Source organism: Coturnix japonica, chromosome Z, assembly GCF_054131305.1.
Source record: "Coturnix japonica strain WE chromosome Z, WE-NBRP24, whole genome shotgun sequence".
NCBI classification, from domain to species: Eukaryota; Metazoa; Chordata; class Aves; order Galliformes; family Phasianidae; genus Coturnix; species Coturnix japonica.
The window spans coordinates 62128638-62146358 of record NC_140702.1 but is presented as its reverse complement, the minus strand read 5'-3'; the positions used below and the strand labels follow the sequence as shown (position 1 = coordinate 62146358).

General features: G+C 44.7%; 4 long non-coding RNA genes across 5 annotated transcripts; 2 read left to right on the top strand and 2 right to left on the bottom strand.

Annotated features, from left to right (window-relative positions):
• Nucleotides 1-335: 335 nt before the first annotated feature.
• LOC107310346 (uncharacterized) lies at nt 336-2887 on the bottom strand. 2 transcript variants are annotated; one of them, XR_014939822.1, is made up of 3 exons: nt 1549-1661; nt 1071-1188; nt 336-654 (listed from the first exon to the last, which is right to left on the bottom strand). It is a non-coding gene; the product is annotated as an uncharacterized LOC107310346 (long non-coding RNA). The 2 variants fall into 2 exon arrangements; XR_014939823.1 differs by lacking the exon at nt 336-654 and adding an exon at nt 2372-2887 and having other exon boundaries at nt 1101-1188; nt 1549-1663.
• LOC146754128 (uncharacterized) lies at nt 1079-1793 on the top strand. Its single transcript, XR_014939821.1, has 2 exons — nt 1079-1142; nt 1557-1793. It is a non-coding gene; the product is annotated as an uncharacterized LOC146754128 (long non-coding RNA).
• Nucleotides 2888-4217: 1330 nt separating the features above from the next.
• On the top strand, nt 4218-8235 carry LOC146754127 (uncharacterized). The gene is made up of 4 exons (XR_014939824.1): nt 4218-4269; nt 6540-6691; nt 6801-6919; nt 7978-8235. It is a non-coding gene; the product is annotated as an uncharacterized LOC146754127 (long non-coding RNA).
• Nucleotides 8236-10836: 2601 nt separating this feature from the next.
• LOC146754126 (uncharacterized) lies at nt 10837-15908 on the bottom strand. The gene is made up of 2 exons (XR_014939820.1): nt 15533-15908; nt 10837-12091 (listed from the first exon to the last, which is right to left on the bottom strand). It is a non-coding gene; the product is annotated as an uncharacterized LOC146754126 (long non-coding RNA).
• Between the last annotated feature and the right edge of the window lie 1813 nt (nt 15909-17721).

Sequence of the window (17721 nt, the reverse complement as noted above, 5' to 3'; positions counted from 1 at the left end):
TTCATTTTCTCTTTACTTCCCCCTTTCCTTCCCTCTTTTTTCTTGCTCTTTCTTTTTCTTCCCCTTTATGTTTCCCTTTCTCTTGATTTCTCTTTCTCTTCCTCTTTCCCTTCCCCTTCCCTTTTCTTTTCCCCTTCTGTTTCTTCCCTTACTTCCCTTCTTTTTTGGGAAGATGTATTTATCTTGTATTTACTTTTGTATTTATCTTACCTTTTTAGAGGTGTTGTGCCTGCTTCTGCTGGCTTCAAAAAGGAACAAGGAGCTCTACAGTAGAAGCCTGAAGGTGAGGTGGGCTGGCCTCTCTGCCTGCCTGTGCTCCTTCCTTCCCCCTGAAAACATCACCACATGAGATTTTGATAGGATTCTTTTTACTCTATTTGTTTTTCTTTTCCTTCCATCTTTTCTGTTCTCCTTTCTCTTTTTCTTCCCTATTTAATTTTCATTTTCTCTTTGCTTCCCAATTTCCTTCCCTCTTTTTTCTTGCTTTTTTTTCCTTCCCTTTTATGTTTCTCTTTTTCTTTTCCATTTCCCTTTCCTTTTTTTTAAAAAAAGCACAATAAATTCATGAAATGACACTTCTCGACGTACAAACATAAAAATATCATCTGATACCTCTTTGCGCTGTTCTCACAATCATAGAGTAGCCATCAGTAGCTTTGATTTTGGTAATAAATAAATAAATAAATAAATAAATAAATAATCTGCAGGACTGTGGTACAAATAATAGTGATGAGGGATGGAGGGGAGATATCCTGGCCACCTCTCCCTTCCATTTCCCCACCTTATTTTCTTTTGCTTTTGGTTCTTCTTAACCTATTTGTTTTCCTTTTCCTTCCCCCTTTTCTGTTCTCCTTTCTCTTTTTCTTCCCTATTTAAGTTTCTTTTTGTCTTTACTTCCCCCTTTCCTTCCCTCTTTTTTCTTGCTCTTTTTTTTTACTTCCAATTTATTTTTACCTTTCCCTTTATTTCCCTTTCCCTTTCTCTATCCCTTCCCTTTTTCTTTTCTCTTTTCTATTCTTTTCTTTGGGGAAGCTGTATTTATGTTGTATTTACTTTGGTATTTATCTTACCTTTTTAGAGGAGTTGTGCCTGCTTCTGCTTCTTCAAAAAGGAACAGGGAGCTCTACAGTAGAAGCCTGAAGGTGAGGTGGGCTGACCTCTCTGTCTGCCTGTGCTCCTTCCTTCCCCCTGGAAAGTTCACCACATGAGACTTTGATAGGCTTCTTCTTACCCTATTTGTTTTACTTTTCCTCCCCCCTTTCGTGTTCTCCTTTCTCTTTTTCTTCCCTATTTAATTTTCATTTTCTGTTTACTTCCCCCTTTTCTTCCCTCTTTCTTCTTGCTCTTTCTTTTTCATCCCCTTTATGTTTCCGTTTCCCTTCCTCTTTCCCTTTCCCTTCCACTTCCCCTTTCTCTTTCCCTTTCCCTTCCCCTTTCCCTTTTCCTTCCCTTTTCTCTTTCCTTTCCCTTTTTGTTTCCCCTTCCCTTCCCTTCTTTTCCTTCCAAGAAGCTGTATTTATCTTGTATTTACTTATGTATTTATCTTACCTTTTTAGAGATGTTGTGCCTGCTTCTGCTGGCTTCAAAAAGGAACAGGGAGCTCTACAGTAGAAGCCTGAAGTTGAGGTGGGGTGGGCTGTCTGCCTGTACTCCTTCCTTCCTCCTGGAAAGTTCACCACATGAGGTTTTGATAGGCTTCCATAATGTATGGGTATGGAAAGCTGCAACTAACTCTGCAGATGACTGGTATATACTTAACATTTGAAATCTCAATAAAATTTTCTGCTTGTTGAGTTATTGTCTGGCATTCACTTATTTCCTGATTTGGCCATCATTTCTGGCTGCTCTTTTGACAGATTTTCACTATTTCTGCAGTCACATTGGTCTGGCAACAGGGGAATCAGCTGTGGCTGTGGGTGTGGTGAGAGCAGCACAACCACCCCATCCTTCTCTGAGTCCTCACTTCCTCTGCAGCATTGCTTCACAGACCCTTGCACACCCTAAAAGCAGCGGCCAGCAACCAGCCATAGTGACCTGGGTTTAATTTGTCTGCAGTTGAATACAATTAGTCCCCAGACAAACTTGGGTCGCCTTTTTGTTTCACCAAAAAAATCACTGATGCTGAAGATCTGGCATATGCTCCAGCCTTACAGCTCAAGTCCTGTCACCCGCCCCCCCCGTCCCATCTCACCCCCCCCCCGTCCCATCTCCCCACCCCCCGGCAATGTGTGAGTTCAGCTGAAAGTGAACTGTATATACAAGACATTTGAGAGCTCCTTGTGAAATGGGCTTGTATTTTAAACTTCCAAGCGTCTGGAACCTCAACTGGCTTTGAATGCATCCCTGATCCGAGCCCAATCTGGACACATACCTGAGGGTGGAGAGCAGAGACGATCCGCTTTTGGGAGCCGGGCTGAAAACGGCTGCGCCGTAACCCGCATAGTACATCAGGATCACTCCGTCGGGCAAGCGGCTCCATCTAGCGGCCGTGCCCCGTTTCATGCCGGACGCTCAGTGATGTCACCAACGAATGAGCTGACGTTACAGCACGGGGCGACCCTTCCCCGATCCCGGGCAGCCCCAGGATCTTTCTGGGAGCGATATGAGCAGAGCAGGGGTGGGGTGCATTGTAACCCCTCTTCTCAGCGTCACCCGCAGGTTCACCAGCAACTCACTGCAGCGCTCCCTGAGAACCACTGAAAGGGCTTGGTGCTGTGAGCACCTGGAGGAGCTCTTTGTGATAGGGAGTGGCCGAATGTTGCTTCCGGCTTTGCTGCTGGATAGATTTGCTGTGTACTGATATCAAATGCATTACAGTAGTTTGAGGCACCGGGAGATGACTGCCAGGCCCTCTGTCAAAGGAAAAACAAGTCTTTTGGCAGTGTGAAAAATAAACTGGGCTGTTCTCCAGTAGCAACCCAGAAAGATTATTGGATTTTGCACTTTGTTAGTAATTTGTAAGCAAATACTCAAACTATCAAATAGAAAATAATATTTCCTTATTTTATTTTATTTTATTTTATTTTATTTTATCTTATTTTATTTTAGAATGTGAGCTGCATAACATCTTCATCCTCACCTCCAGATTGCAGTATGGGAGCCAGTTGAGATGTCTCCTTCATGCTTTTGGTCTGGCAATCAGCTACTTTGCTGGATCAAACAGCCTGGAGACCCAATAGTGGCTGTCATCAGATGGTGAAGACATCACAGGCCATTGTCAGATGGCAATGTGACATTGACAGCAGATGAGTTCCTGCTCCCACTCAGCCCCATCTGCACATTGGTCAGATGCACAGCTTCTGAATGTGCAGCTGCTCAAGGGATATTCTCTCCTTCCCACAGCCACACACACCAGAGATAACTCACATCAAGGACTGGATGTGAGCCCTTGGCAGGGCCCTCCATGACAGGAATCCAAACTGTTTTGAGAACTTTCAGCACATTAACCATTTCACAGCCATCTTTTCTGTGGATGTTATCATAAAAGCTGAGGAGATCTTATCTTTCACTGTTAAGTGCTGGCTCATGAGAAAAGGCTGCTCTGATGTCTCCTCATGCTTAACAACATAATGGTATATTTGAATGAACACATCTTCACTAGCAGACAAGGGTGTGGGTCTAGAGCATAAGCAGAGGATAAATTTTCCCCACCATTTGTGCTGGGAGTGAATTATCCTGTAACATTCTCAGGGAACAGGAAGAAGGAGGAAACTGTAACGAGGCAGTGCCACTTCCATGCTCAGAAGAGGTATGTGAGCATCTTCCTGCACTCAGCTTGAAGTTCCCACACACAAAAGGACCTAGACCCTTGTTTTTCAGTCTTCTGCTGACATATATCATGTAGCACTTCATATGCCTTTATTTTTACTTAGCCTTACTGACATGCCTATATAAACCAGTGTAACCTGTAAGACTGGCATTGTCAAAGTGATTGTTCAGGAAGCTATTTTCACAGTTTAAGGCCAAGAAGATGCTACCACTTTTCAAGTGCTACATGGAATTTGTTGCTTGTAAAGGTCAGCTTTCATGGTTCATGCTGTAACACTACCCTAATCCTCATCAGGATCAACAACATGGATGATGACAATGATCCTTTTTCTCCACCAGAGTCCTCTGTTTCACTGGCAAAAATACTGGAGGCAGGAAGAAGGCTGTGGGTTGGATCCTTGGGTACTTTTTCCACTGATGAAATGAAGGCAAGCAAATGACAGATCCAGCTGTGCAGCCTTGGGTGTATGAATCAGTATTATCTGCTGGCTGGAGCTCCTGGTAGGTTTTGCACTAAGAAATGGTTTTGGTGTCACATTTGACATGAGACTCAGACTATCATGGGGTGTTTTGGGCTCATCTTATACACTATCTCAAGCTCTTTGGGAACAAGCAGCCTATTTTTCATTATGCAATATCGTCTTTATTCATCTACATGTTAATTGCTGGTTTCTAGGCTTTCTAGATCTGTGACCTAAGAATCACAAATCACGACAGGGGCAGAGGCAATTAGTTGTCCTCGGGCTGCTCTCTAAGACTCAAGTGTGTAAATTGCTCTTTCATTCGCACGTGAATTATTCTTAATATCCCTTCTCTGGTAATAAATACATGGCTGTGAAGGCATGAAGATGTGTGTGTGTGTGTGAGAGGGGGGGGTGGTGGTGGGGGGGGATTAAGAGGGAAAGGTAGCATGACCCTCCCGTTCTCTTTTCTTTTTCAAGTAAAAGCTACCCCTAGGTCTTAACATTCTCTCAAAAAGATAATGCTACCGGTTTGTTTGCTTTCTGCATTCCCCTTGGATGCTAAGGCAAGACTAACACCGAGAGCATAAAGAAGTTCATATGCACGTTGCCTCATATTGTATACGTGCTTCTCTATTAGCTCTGGACAGAGAGCATAACCAGATGAAAAACGGGTAAGCAGCACAGGTCAGGCAATTCAAAGAGAAAGATGGGGTCTTCAGAAGGGCACCTCAGCTTTATTCCCACTCTCATCTTCTGCAACCTGAGCCAGCAACACCCGCGGCTCCACAGGACGGCCATCGCTCCTGCCTCGGGCAGAGAACAGCCCTTTGCCATGCTGACTGTCTGCTCTGCTCTGCCAGGAGCTGATGGTTTACTTACAGCAGAGGAATGTATCTCCCGTTCTGGACAGCATGGTGACCTCCTGCTCAGCTTACTCAGACTCCTTTCTCAGAGTGACAAAGTGGGTAAATTGCACCAGAAATGCCCTGTCCATTCCCAGGGTGAGAGAGTGAGGCAGACCTATAGGAGGCCAGTGGCCAGGATTTTCCATTTACATGCCCTTAGTTCCCTCTCAGTCTGGTAGGGGTGACTGTGAGCACAATTTGGAAGCCTTTGCTTGCTTCATGCCATATCTACTTGGGCTCATCACTGTGGGCTTGGGAAACCAGACAAGTACTTCCATTGGTTTCTGCAGACCATCTTTCACATTTGTGCATTCAGAAGCTCTGCTGTGTGAACACAGCCTCTGTCTGCATCAGCTTGCAGTGTCCCCTTCCCCAGCTGCTGATGTTTGTCAGGTCAGCACTGCACTTGCATGAGGGAGGTCAGCAGAGCAACATCCTTAGGTAAATGACTGCAAAGGATTTCAAGCAAATACATTGCCCCCTTTTGTGATTGGAGCCCTGGGGTATCTCCCTTTTTGTGTGTACCTCTGGTAAAAACATGGTCCGTGGGCTTTTGCTCTGCCCTTCTTAGCTTCACACACGACAGGCAAGGTACCTGAAACAAGTGCTGAGGGAGGTTGCTAAGCATCCAGCCTTAGAAATATTTAAAGCTCAGCTGAGCAGGGACTAAAACAAATTGCTCTAGATTTTAGGCTAGTTCTGCTTTGAGCAGGAGGTTGAACCAGATGCCTTCAAGGGGTCCTTTCCAAAAAAAGATTATTTTTTTTCTAAATGTTGTGTTCTAATCAATGAAGACATCAGGTTTGGAAGAGAAACCTGTTTTTCTTGCTGGGGAATGAACTGGTTTCTGCAGAACAAGAACTAGGATATATTGATTTATATGAACAGCTCTGAGCCAGCAGATGTGGTGCAGTGGTTCTACCAGTGCTGCTGCACTTACAGAGGAAATGTTGGTCTTCCAGGGTATTCTCTCTGAATATTTACATCTTACAACCAGTGCAATAGGAATCCCAGAGTGAAAATGCTCAAGTTCCTCTGAGAGAACTTGCACACTGGGTTGACTCATTGCTGTCTTGTAACTACTGAAGAAGGATGGAAGGATTAGTATAGCACATCTGATGCAGGAGAAAAAATGATGCTTTTCTTATATGTGGAAGAATGAGACAGATGACTGAAAAGAAGCACAAAATGCCTAGGTCATGTCTCATGACTCTTGCAGTTTTGTTCTCACGTGACATTGTAAAGAGAATTTAATTTTATCAGAAAAATGCTTTTTTTTTTCTTTTTTCTTTCTTTCCTTCCCTAGGAGCCTGCTCTGTTCCCTATAGGGAGAGTCTGTCCTCTGGTGTCCATAGAGGCATTTGGACTCAGCATTTGTTGACTTCTCTGCCTTCCTTTGCAGACATCAGTGAGGAGAGGCTGGGTGATGCCAGCGGAACAGACAATGCTGAGACCTACAGTGACGAAGACACAGACCAAAGGAATTCCCCAGACATGGCTAAAGCCAGAACCTGCTTCACCCCTGAAAGCCCAGAAATTGTATAAGTGGATGAGGTAGGTTACGCAGTTCAGAAAAATGGTGGGAGCACAGAGAGCCGTCCAGAGAGCCCCAAGTACCATGCAGAGCAGAATCACCTCCTGATAGAAGGTCCTTCTGGGACAGTTTCTTTACCTTTCAGCTTGAAAGCCAACAGACCTCCACTGGAAGTGCTGAAAAAGATTTTCCCTAACCAGAAGCCGACGGTGCTGGAGTTGATCCTGAAAGGATGTGGTGGTGACCTGGTGAGCGCTGTTGAGGTTCTCTTGTTGTCTCGCTCCAATTTGTAGGAGGGAGGCAAGGTTCTTTGATATGTGTATACCCGGCATGAGATTAAGAAGCAACGGTTCAAATGTTGGTCCAACCAGTTTATTAAAGTCCTAGCCGTTTTTAGGGAGATGGGGAAGGGAAGGTAGGCGATAGAAAAAGTAGGAAATATAAGCAAGGAGTCTCTGCAGAGAGCAAAAGAGATAGTCACCACCGTGGGTCCAGCGAGGTACACAATAGGTCCGATGATCTCAGGAACTTGTCTGATCACCGCAGGGGATGGGGGACAGCCAGGGAGCTCCAGAGCAAGCTGGTCCCAGGGGTTCTTGCGACGAGGTTTTCCCCTCAGGGAATTCTCCATCAAAGGTGTCTTTGGGAGTTTGTCTCCCAAGTCCCCAGTTTAGCGAGGGTCTTTTATCCCCCATTTTGGTGGGGGTTTTTCTTCTTCTTTGAAGTTTGACTCAGCATTTTTGGGAATGTATCTCGAGCAAACACTGAACTTCCAAACAAGCAGGTAAATACACTTTGTAATAGGGTTTAAAACCAGCTTTTGTGACATTCCTGGCCCACAGATAAGCCAGCAAGGAGGGGCGGGGGGGGGGGCTCTGTTGCCAGACACAAGCATTATCGCCTTCTGCAGTGGTCAGCTCCTTCGAGCAGCACCCCTGAAGAAGACTGCAAATCCTGCTTCTGCTTATCTTTGCAATCATAAGCAGAGGTACTGTGGCACAACAACACCCACCATTCACCCTCCTAGATAGTTAGCAGTCGCCAGTCAGAGTCTTATCATCAGAAAGGCCTCACGAAGCAAGCTTTGAGACAATAAAAGAAAAACAGTTCAGTCCTTCACACCACCCCGTGGCTCAAAGGTTGCTTGAAATTGATGCAGAAATGACCATTCACGGTGGTGAGGAAAGGGAAAAAAAAAAAGTAAGCATAAAGGAAAGAGGGATGGGTGATATGGGGGAATTAAATGTTAAACATTTAACAATCACAAAGACAGTGACAGTTTCTTTTTCTTTCTTTTGTTTCCCAGCAGAGGGTGAATAACCTCCAGCAGGAAGACCAAACAGTGGCAACCGACAGCTCATAGTGATCTTATGCACTGTGGTCTGTGGGTTTTCAGTGAGCAGAACCTTGACATCTTGGAAGTGGAACATATCTTTCAGAGAAAGATGACCTTTGGCCAAGCTGGGGCAAACTGTTCATACTACAAACATGATGGGTGAAAAAATGCAGGGTCAGCAATGCAGTTATCAGCAATTATTAAATCCTATCTCTTTTGATAAACTGTTGTGGGGTTTTTTTTTGTTTGTTTGTTTGTTTTTCCTTTGTGAAAGCGCTGAAATTAAAATAGTCATTCTTTGAGGAATCATAGAATATCTTTTGACTAAATTCACAATTATTATTATTATTATTTTTAAATAAAGTAAACATAAACATGTTAAAAACAAAAACCAAACACATTTTGTTTGTCTGCAGACAACTTCTGCAGTATTTTGGCTATTTACAAGTTCCATTAAAGCAAACAAACCAACAGGAAAATAAACTAACCAACCAACCAAACTGACCCAAACAAACCAATTGGACTGACCAGCAGTTATATGTCTAGGAAAGGATACTGTTCATACAGCTGTGTTTCCAGGCTGCCACTAAATGTGGATGTCATTTCTAGACTTCACTCAACATGCAACAAGGATCTGGGGCCCTTGGCATATTGGCAGGGCCCCATGGTGCTGGAGTCTGCTCCTTATGTCTTTACCTGTGGGTAATCCTAACTCCATCCTGCCTTTACAGTGTGGGCAAATAGGAGATGAGAGAACCTCTGCTTCCCTATGCACCATAATGTACTATTGCATCCCATCCCATCCCATCCCATTCCATCTCATCCCACTCCTGGCACCTGGCCCACACGCACTACCCAATTGCACCTTTTCCTTTGCATCAGCAGACGTTCTTGAGAACACCTGTTTTGTCTCAGGCCATGCACTTCCCAGCCCTGGTTCCTGCAGGTCCCAGGTCCCAGCCCTCTGTTTTCTGGCTCCGTCTCGTGGTAAAATAAGGGAGAAGACGCGTGGCTGAAGAGGAAGGAGTGAAACTGGCTGCGTGTCTGGAAACCATAAAGAACGAGCTTAAGCATCAAGAAGATCAGCGAAGCCTTTGTTGTAGTCCTGCAATTAAGTGGTCCTATTTCATTTTGATTTGTTATTTTTGTAGGGGGCGATACCGCAGCCACGAGTCACTTGGAGCAAGAGGACTTCCCCTCATTTCACGGCGCAGTTCTCGCTCTGGGTGCGCGGAGCGGCTGAGCCCAGGTGCATTTTCTGTGGTGCTCCTCCTGTCAGGACGGTGATTTCACGGCTCACCACCCGCCTGTGCGCACAACACAGACGGTAACTCCGCAGGAAGCCCTTCTTCCGGCTGCTCCGCACTCAGCCGCTCCGCGGGGCGGCTGCGATCAGAACACAGCGCTGTGCTGCGCTGCCCCACGTCCCTCCCCGCGGCTCCGCAGTTGGCTGCGTGCTCCCCGCGGCCCCGACGTGCCCTCCTTGCGGCCCCAGGGCCACTCTGCGAACGCTGGCTGAACAGGCTGGCCTCGCGTTCGTGCTGACACGTTTGAAGAACGATTTGGATTCTCCCAGTATACTGTTTCAGTCATTCACTCCTTATGTGGACGTGAGTGGGCGAGTAGGATTGAGGCTAAATTTATATGTTAATTTTAATACTGAAGCCATCCTGTATTTGAAGAAGAAGATTAATTCTTCAATTTCATTTCTTACTTGATATTGCATATTGCCATTACTGGGAAATCAAATTATTTCTGAATGCGCACTTTCCAAACTTCAATTCTAGTGGGCATATAACCCTCAAGCATCATTCTTCTCCCTTCCCTATAACCAACTAACTTAATGCAGAATCTTAATGTTCCTGCACTCGTCTGGAACACACACTGGCAGATAACAAGCCTTCTTCCCCAAGCACATTTTGATAATGCAGTGTCTCAGCAGCTTTCTGCATGACTCAGCAGCTCCTGGTAGGATGCTGTGTGTACACTGGAAATCTCAGCTGAGATTTCCCTTAGAGAGACTAATTACATTGATCTCCACAGTAACACAGTACCAGAGGGCCGTAACCACAGCTGTGTGACAAACACGTGGACACACAGTGTGAGTCCTGACATCACATGGAAGGTCAAACTTTTGTGCAGGTACTGGGCAGTAGACCTTGTAGATGGTAAGTTTAGAGCATCGTATGTGTTGAAAGATTGGGAATGCAGAGGGAGACATACTTGTAGGAGAACTGCCGTTGGAGACCAGGCTTCGTTAGAGTCTCAGCAGAACAGAAACATGTACAGAACCTTTGGGAATGCGGCTTGTTATTTCTGTATTCACTCTATGGAAAATGAAGATGAGACACGGGCAACTCTCACAAGGGTACATCCCTGCTCTGCCCACTGATCTGAGGGAGATCTCGTAGCTCAGTTTGAGCGTCAGATGTCTCTTTCTCCATCTCCATGAGGTAAAAAAAGCTGCTACAAGGAGTACATGGCTATTACCTGTAAATTCTCCAGTGCTCTGTAAGAACTGGACACCAATGCTGGGGCTGATTACCTTTAATATGTTCATTAATGATACTGACAGTGGGGTTTAGTGCACCCTTAGCAAGCTTGTGGATGGCACCAAGCTGTGGGGTGCAGTTGACACTCCAGAGGGACAGGATGCCATCCTGAGGGACCTAGACAGTGCTGAGCAATGGGCACATTTAACATTATGAGATTCTATAAATCCAAGTACAAGATGTTGCACCTGAGCAGAGGCAAACCCAATACCAATACCACCTGTGGGATGAAAGGATTCAGTGCAGCCCTGTTGGAAGTAACCGCGGGAGACAAGTCTCATGCTATCATGGTCAACAAGCCTCGTTTATTAGGTGTTACAGCATCTCATTTATACAATCAGTAATAAGTTTATGCATATTGCAAAAGTAAAGCTCAGGATTGGTGGGTTACACATTACTTCATCTGACCTTTGTGGTTAGTCTTGTGGATACTTTTTCTTTAGAGCTATGTCTTCACCTTGCTACACATCTTGTTTTTCCCTCAGGCCGTCCTTGCCTCTAGCTACATATCCTGTCTTTAGCTACATACCCTGTCTTTTCACATCCTGATTTCTTCTCAGCTGCCTAGCCCGTGATCGGCCCTAGGATAGACCGTCTTTGTCTTCAGTCACGTTCATTCTTTTACAATTTCACTAATGGAATCTCTTCATGTCCTTTCTCACAAAGCCATTCTGCATAAACACTTTCCACACTTCCCCCGTTTTCTTTTAAACTGAAAAGGGGTTTGATTTACTGACCGATTAATCATATTTAACAATCAGTTCAGTTCATTTGTTCAATCAGTTCTCATGTAGTTTTATCCTGCTCCATAGCTGCTGCTCTGTGAACTTCTCATCTCGATCCATGGCTGCTGCTCCGTAGAATTCTTCTTGTATTACAACAATTTCAAGATACTGCCTATAGAGTAACAACACTACTTAAATTAATAACATAACATCAAGACCTCGATTAACAATACTCTAAAAGTGAAAAAAGAGACAAGTCAAATACAACTTAACAACATTACTGTTAAACCTGCTGTAAAGGACAAATGTGTTTGCTCTGCAACCTAAGTTTCTGCAACCTGAAAATACATCTGTGAGGGTCCCATTGTGTTAATCTGTAACTGATCAGGAAAAGTCTTCAATTTTCATATACTCTGATATATTGATTTTAATGACCACTAAAATTTGTGCAATAAATGCTTTTAAGATGCTCATAACCATGCTCTACCGACTGAGTTATCCGGGCTAATAATTGATGAATGATCGTGCAATGTTATGAAGTATCATGTCAAATAGAACCAATTTTGGAGGACAAATGTACTAGAGTATCAGTAGGGGCATTAATACTTATTGACCCTTGAGAAACAGCAAGCTGTGTTGGTGGTGGATGAGACAGATAGTGCCAGCAGGGCGTCCCCTGCTTCAAGGTGCACCTTTCCTCTCTCACCCATCACAGATTCTCTCCTGCATTCAGGGTCTGAAGGATTTCTTCCAGTTGTACACCACAGCCGCATGGCCAGTGCGTGATATAGAGCCCAAGTGGAACACCTGCTTGGAAAACAAAATAAACTATCAAATTTAGTTCTATTAGCGTGCACTTTTGTCAAATGATGCATGGTTATATTTTCAGATCCCAATTAATTGGATGTAAAAGAGGTATCTGTTCTATGATACAGGGTCATCTCTTTGTCTGGGATTCCTTTCCAGGTTTTGTCTTTGCAAATTAAGAAAAGCTAATTAATAGGCTAATAATATCATAAGCAAACAGTACTAAAACATTAAAAGAGCTATTCCTGTAGATTCTAGCATTGATTAGATCAAATCCTGTTTAATACACATCTGATCTATTACTAAAATAGAAGAAGCACACAACATCCTAGCTAATGCCTTCAACTCTTGAGACTGCATTGGTAAAACAGAAAATCACACACTATGTCAAACTATTAGTAATATTATCTATAACACAGCAAGTTACAAAGCAATACCACTAAGTAAGAAACACACAGTTACAATTTCTATAAAGACTGGATGCTATTTTCTGCCTTCAGATGAGACCAAACGTATCATGCTGGAACCCACGTAGGGCCAGTCCCTGTGGAAATAAGAGCATATTCACGACCCCAAGTTGTCGATGGTAGGGGACAGTCCCAAAGTCCTGTGGCCATATTCCAAACATTAACCATAGGCTGTTCCTTTAGCACTGGGGAAGCCTCAAAATGACGATCCACATAAGCTGTATCTCTATGAACACGATTCAAAAAATTCAGCACAAACAAAACAAGCAAAACCTTGCATAATATTTCTTGTAGTGTGTCTCCCATATTCCCCCTTTTTTGTTTAATAATAAGAATGGATTTCAATGTTTGATAAATGTGATCAGTGATAGCTTGTTCAGTGGGAGAATGAGCAATGGCTGTAGTATGTCTAACACACCCTTCTTGGAGGAAAGTTTGAGTGGCCTTACTTTCAAACATACGCAGGCCTATTATCTGTTTTTGTAGTATGTGGGATTCCCATAGCAGCATAAGCAGATAACCAGTGTTTACGGGTGTCATGACTGTGTTCACCTGTATGTGCTGTGGCAAATACGTAAGAAGAATGAATATCTATTGTTACATGTGCATATTTTAGACGGCCAAATTCAGGAATGTGAGTGACATTTGTCTGACACAGTTGAAGAGGTGCTGTGTCACAGGGATTTGTCCCAGTCTGAGGCAAAGAGCTATCAGTCAAATTATGTAGCTGATATTCAGTCATCAACACGGTGTATTGCATAGGAGAGAGGATCATTCTTAACACAGTTTTCCAATCGTGAGGGGTCATAGCGTAACTGTCACTGTTTGTAACCAAAAGATTGTATGGAAAGGCTGACTGAACTCCGAATGTTCTCACTGACTCCCTTAGCTCCTTCACTGCCTCGTAAGGCAGGGATTCCCAACGGGGGACCTGATTAGGAAAGGTTTGCAACGTGTCAGCATCACCCCTTCATATTGTTTCTTTTCTGCACGGCTCTAAGACATCACAGTATGCTGTAGGGAAATTTGTCATTCCTGCTTCCTTCCAAGTATCATCAGGAGGAAATGCATCCGATTCGCTTTCTGGATCTTCTGGACCTGGGTCACAACGATCCCCTGGTTTCAGTCCATCCGTGTCTTTAACCACGTTACACGCGCACGACGAGGCGGGGGGGGGGGCGGCAGGCGGCCGCTGGCTGGGAACGGCTGCTTGTGTCGGAGCGCGGCCGCTGTTCTTTCTCGCGCTGCTTCTCACGTTTCCCGACTCCCTCTAGCATACAGCAGCGTTGTGGGTGTTGGATTGACACTTGCTGCACCAAATCCCAGTGGCTTGGCACTCGTGACGGATGTGGCCAGTTTTTTCACAACGGAAACATTTCATGCGGGAGCTGTTCTGCGAGCGTGGGCTTGTAGCGACTGCAGCTTGGAGGGGTGCAAGGGCTGCTAAAACCCGAGTATGCGAGGATCTAGATTGCTCCTGAAATGCCTTTGCCTGCTCTTGCAACCCGTCACTAATTTTCTGTAAAGCACTCCTAAGAATGCCTGGGTTCCAGTTGGAACCGAAGCAGCCTTTTCTAGCAACTCGGGGATTGACCAATCTCCGGGCAATGTATTAACCAGAGATCGGGTTGAGGAATTGCCATTTTGGAGCACACGTTGTTTAATCAATGCCCCTTGCAAATATTCTGGAACACTAGCCTTCTTGATGGCATCCACAACCTTATCTATGAAATTACCTAGCGGCTCCTCACGCCCCTGTCTTATTCCCATGTAAATGGGCGTTCCCCCCGCAGCTTTTATACTATCCATAGCTTTCCTGGCTATATTCCTAGTTTCTCGCAAAACTTCAGGATCAGAAATCGCCTGAGCCTCTATTCGAGTCCATGCCCCAAGACCCAACAATTGTTCCATTGTTACACCTGCTAAGGGGTCTCCTGGTCCTCTCTGTACTGCTGCGGACGCCACAGCCTGCTGATGCCAATGAGCATTAAACAATATTAACTGATGAGGGGTAGAGATCAATTTCGTTATGCTTCTAATATCTGCTGGGAGAAGGATATGCGCACTAAAAAGATCATCTATCATTTGCCTGGCCGGTTCCCTAGTCACCCCATATGTCCCTACTGTAGCCCGCAACTGTGAGAACATCTTCCAGTCCAGAGATTGAATCTCAGCCTGGACTCCTCCCTGCGGCAAGGGAGTGTAAACAACAGGGAATGCAAGATTCTCAGTTGCTGTCTGTACTAACTCATTATCGCCATCCTCCATCCCGTGCCTTGCCAGCATAGACCACAACTCGCGTCTTTCCCTTGCGACAGTCCCCGCAAGATCAGACCCAGCCCCAGAGATCGGACCCGACCCGCGCAGAATTGACGGCTCCGGAGCCACCGGGAGCTCAGAGCAGCCGGACGGCTGCGGCTGCGGCACAGGCGGTGCCGAGCCATGGAGCGGCGCCGAGGCAGCTCCGGACGGCGGAGCTCCGGACGGCGGAGGGGGAGGGCTAGAGGAGACCTCCGTGGGCTCCGTTCCTAGGTCAGCCTGCATTTCGCGAGGGGGTGCAGAGGGCGCTGAGGCTGCAGCCGGCAAGGTAACGGAGGAAAAAACAGGGGGGTTCGGGACACTAGTGCCCCATGGCAGCCCATCATCTTGATTCTGTTTTTGCGCAGCTTGAGCTTCCCGAGCTGCCCTTTTTTCCGCCTGACTCATCAACAACTCGTTATGCACTGCTTTCCACAACTTACTTCTCTTTTTTGCTGGCTTATCATCGTCTAAAACTAACTCCCACAGTTTATCCCCATACCGCCGCCACTCCTCTAAGGTGTGCACTGAGTGGGGATTTGCAAAAAAGCCATATGAGACCGCGCGGCTCAATAAAGCAGGGAGATCCTTTACTAAGTCTATACCTTTAAACTGTCTCCGCCTAAGAAAAGCGGAAAATAAATCATATGCTGCTTGCCTGTCCATATTTACTCACGTCGGTTCCGTTGCAGCCCTCCAGGCTTCGGCAGCACGTATCTGCATAAACACTCTCCACACAGCCCTGCCAAAAAACACCTGGCAATGCGCCCCTTGTGTCATGGTTTTGTAATGCCGCTATCAATATTCCACATCATAACATCATGTGCAGTATGGATCATTGAAAGGTTCATACTCCAGTTCCGTGGAATAAGCCCTGATTTTTCCTGTTCGTTGTGGGAGAGTCGGACCAGATGGCCATCAGAGGTCCCTTCCAACTCTGAGGTTTCTGTGATTCTATAATTCTGTGAAAGCTTAGCACCTTAGAAGACAAACATTCAAACTATTAGACAAGCCAGGTACTTGACCAGGAAATTAGAATTTGGAGCCTACTAAGTGAATTATCCTCAATGAGAAATTCTGTTATTGTCTCCAGAGAGAACAGAGTTTTATTCCAGTCAGGCAGTTATCCCACTTGTTCCCTTCTCACAGGATTTCACTGTTTGGTTTTGTTTGTTTGTTTGTTTGTTTTTTAATGGTCAAATATTCTGTTATCAGAATACAATAAATTAGTATTTGCTACCATCTAGTGGTAGCATTTATTTTATTGCCTCTACATGCTTTGTTCTGCAATAACGTTCTTTTCTCCTCAGAAATTCCTAAGCTGATCTTGACTTTATGCTTCTTCGCAGTAGTAAAGGCAAGGAAGGAAAAGCCTGCGTACTTTCAGTGATGGAACTTTTTACATTCATGGTGATATTTTTCTCTTCCTTTCCAAATGTTTTTTTCTTTAAGAGAATTTTGTCTTCAGCTTTTTGCTGAAGGATTTTACTGACACCACTGTGACATTGGATGACGACATCCAAGGTACATTAGGAGCTAAACTTGTGCTTTCTGCCACCACCATCAGTGAAGGAAGGGTGAATTTAATTAGCTAAGTGAAAAGAACACTTCAGTATTTGAAGAACGTGAAAGCAGCATTTTCTCAGTACAGCTGGACACATTTCCAAGACAAGAAAAATAAATAAATAAAGAGCTTCAACAAAAATAAAGAGCTTCAACAAACGAATAAATAAACAGTCCCATTTAAATCCAAGAAATTGCATGGATTTTATGTTGGGGTACTAAGTTGTTGTTGTAAGGATTTATGAGTGCATACAATTGTTCTGAGTAGATGGACTGTTCTAGAATAGCTGAGTTGGGCCTGTAGGTTAAGAGTTAGTGGGTGGGGGTTTTAGGTAGGTGTGTGTATAGGTTCTTTTGCGTGCATCGGGTTTTGCCTAGTGGGTGTACGCGTCTGCGTGGGATTTAGGATGTTATATAAGGAGTGTGACGCAACAATAAATTGAGAGAAGACATCATGGCGTCCATGTTTGTATCTCTCCCCCAGACAGTTGAGGTCCTGGGATAAGTCAGGTTAGTTGGCGGATACGTCAATTTTATTTATACAACAAAAATGAAACTATTCAAAAATATGATTCCCAGGGATGCTGCAGATGGATGCTGGTGTATGAAATCCTCACTTCTGTTATAGACCACGCGTGCTGTGCTGCTCCTCTGTTTAGCTCTGTAGGTACGGGGAGCAATTTATGTGTTTTGAAGAACTGTCCAACCTGATAACTCATCTTTGCCACATTAAAAGATAGTTTTGTTGATGGCTGTTGAGTACACAAGCTCTGATAAGACAGTGCAAAAAGGCAGCAGAAAAAAAAAAAAAAAAGAAAAAGAAAAAAGAAAAAGGAAAGCTATGAATGTTAAACGTGGAAGGCTGCATTGTGCCCAGGTACCAGTGTGCAGGAAACATGGCCTGCAGCACTCCTGGGAAAGGGTGATGGAAGATAAAGAAGGCTGTGTCATAACATACCTTTGATGAAGAGAAACCACTGGGAAAAACAGATGTGGCATCCCTGAAGTCATCACTCTTAAGCTTGTCTGCCCATTGATCTGAGGGAGATCTCGTAGCTCAGTTTGAGCGTTAGATGTCTCTTTCTCCATCTCCATGAGGTAAAAAAAGCTGCTACAAGGAGTTCATGGCTATTACCTGTAAATTCTCCAGTGCTCTGTAAGAACTGGACACCAATGCTGGGGCTGATTACCTTTAATATGTTCATTAATGATACTGACAGTGGGGTTGAGTGCACCCTTAGCAAGCTTGTGGATGGCACCAAGCTGTGGGGTGCAGTTGACACTCCAGAGGGACAGGATGCC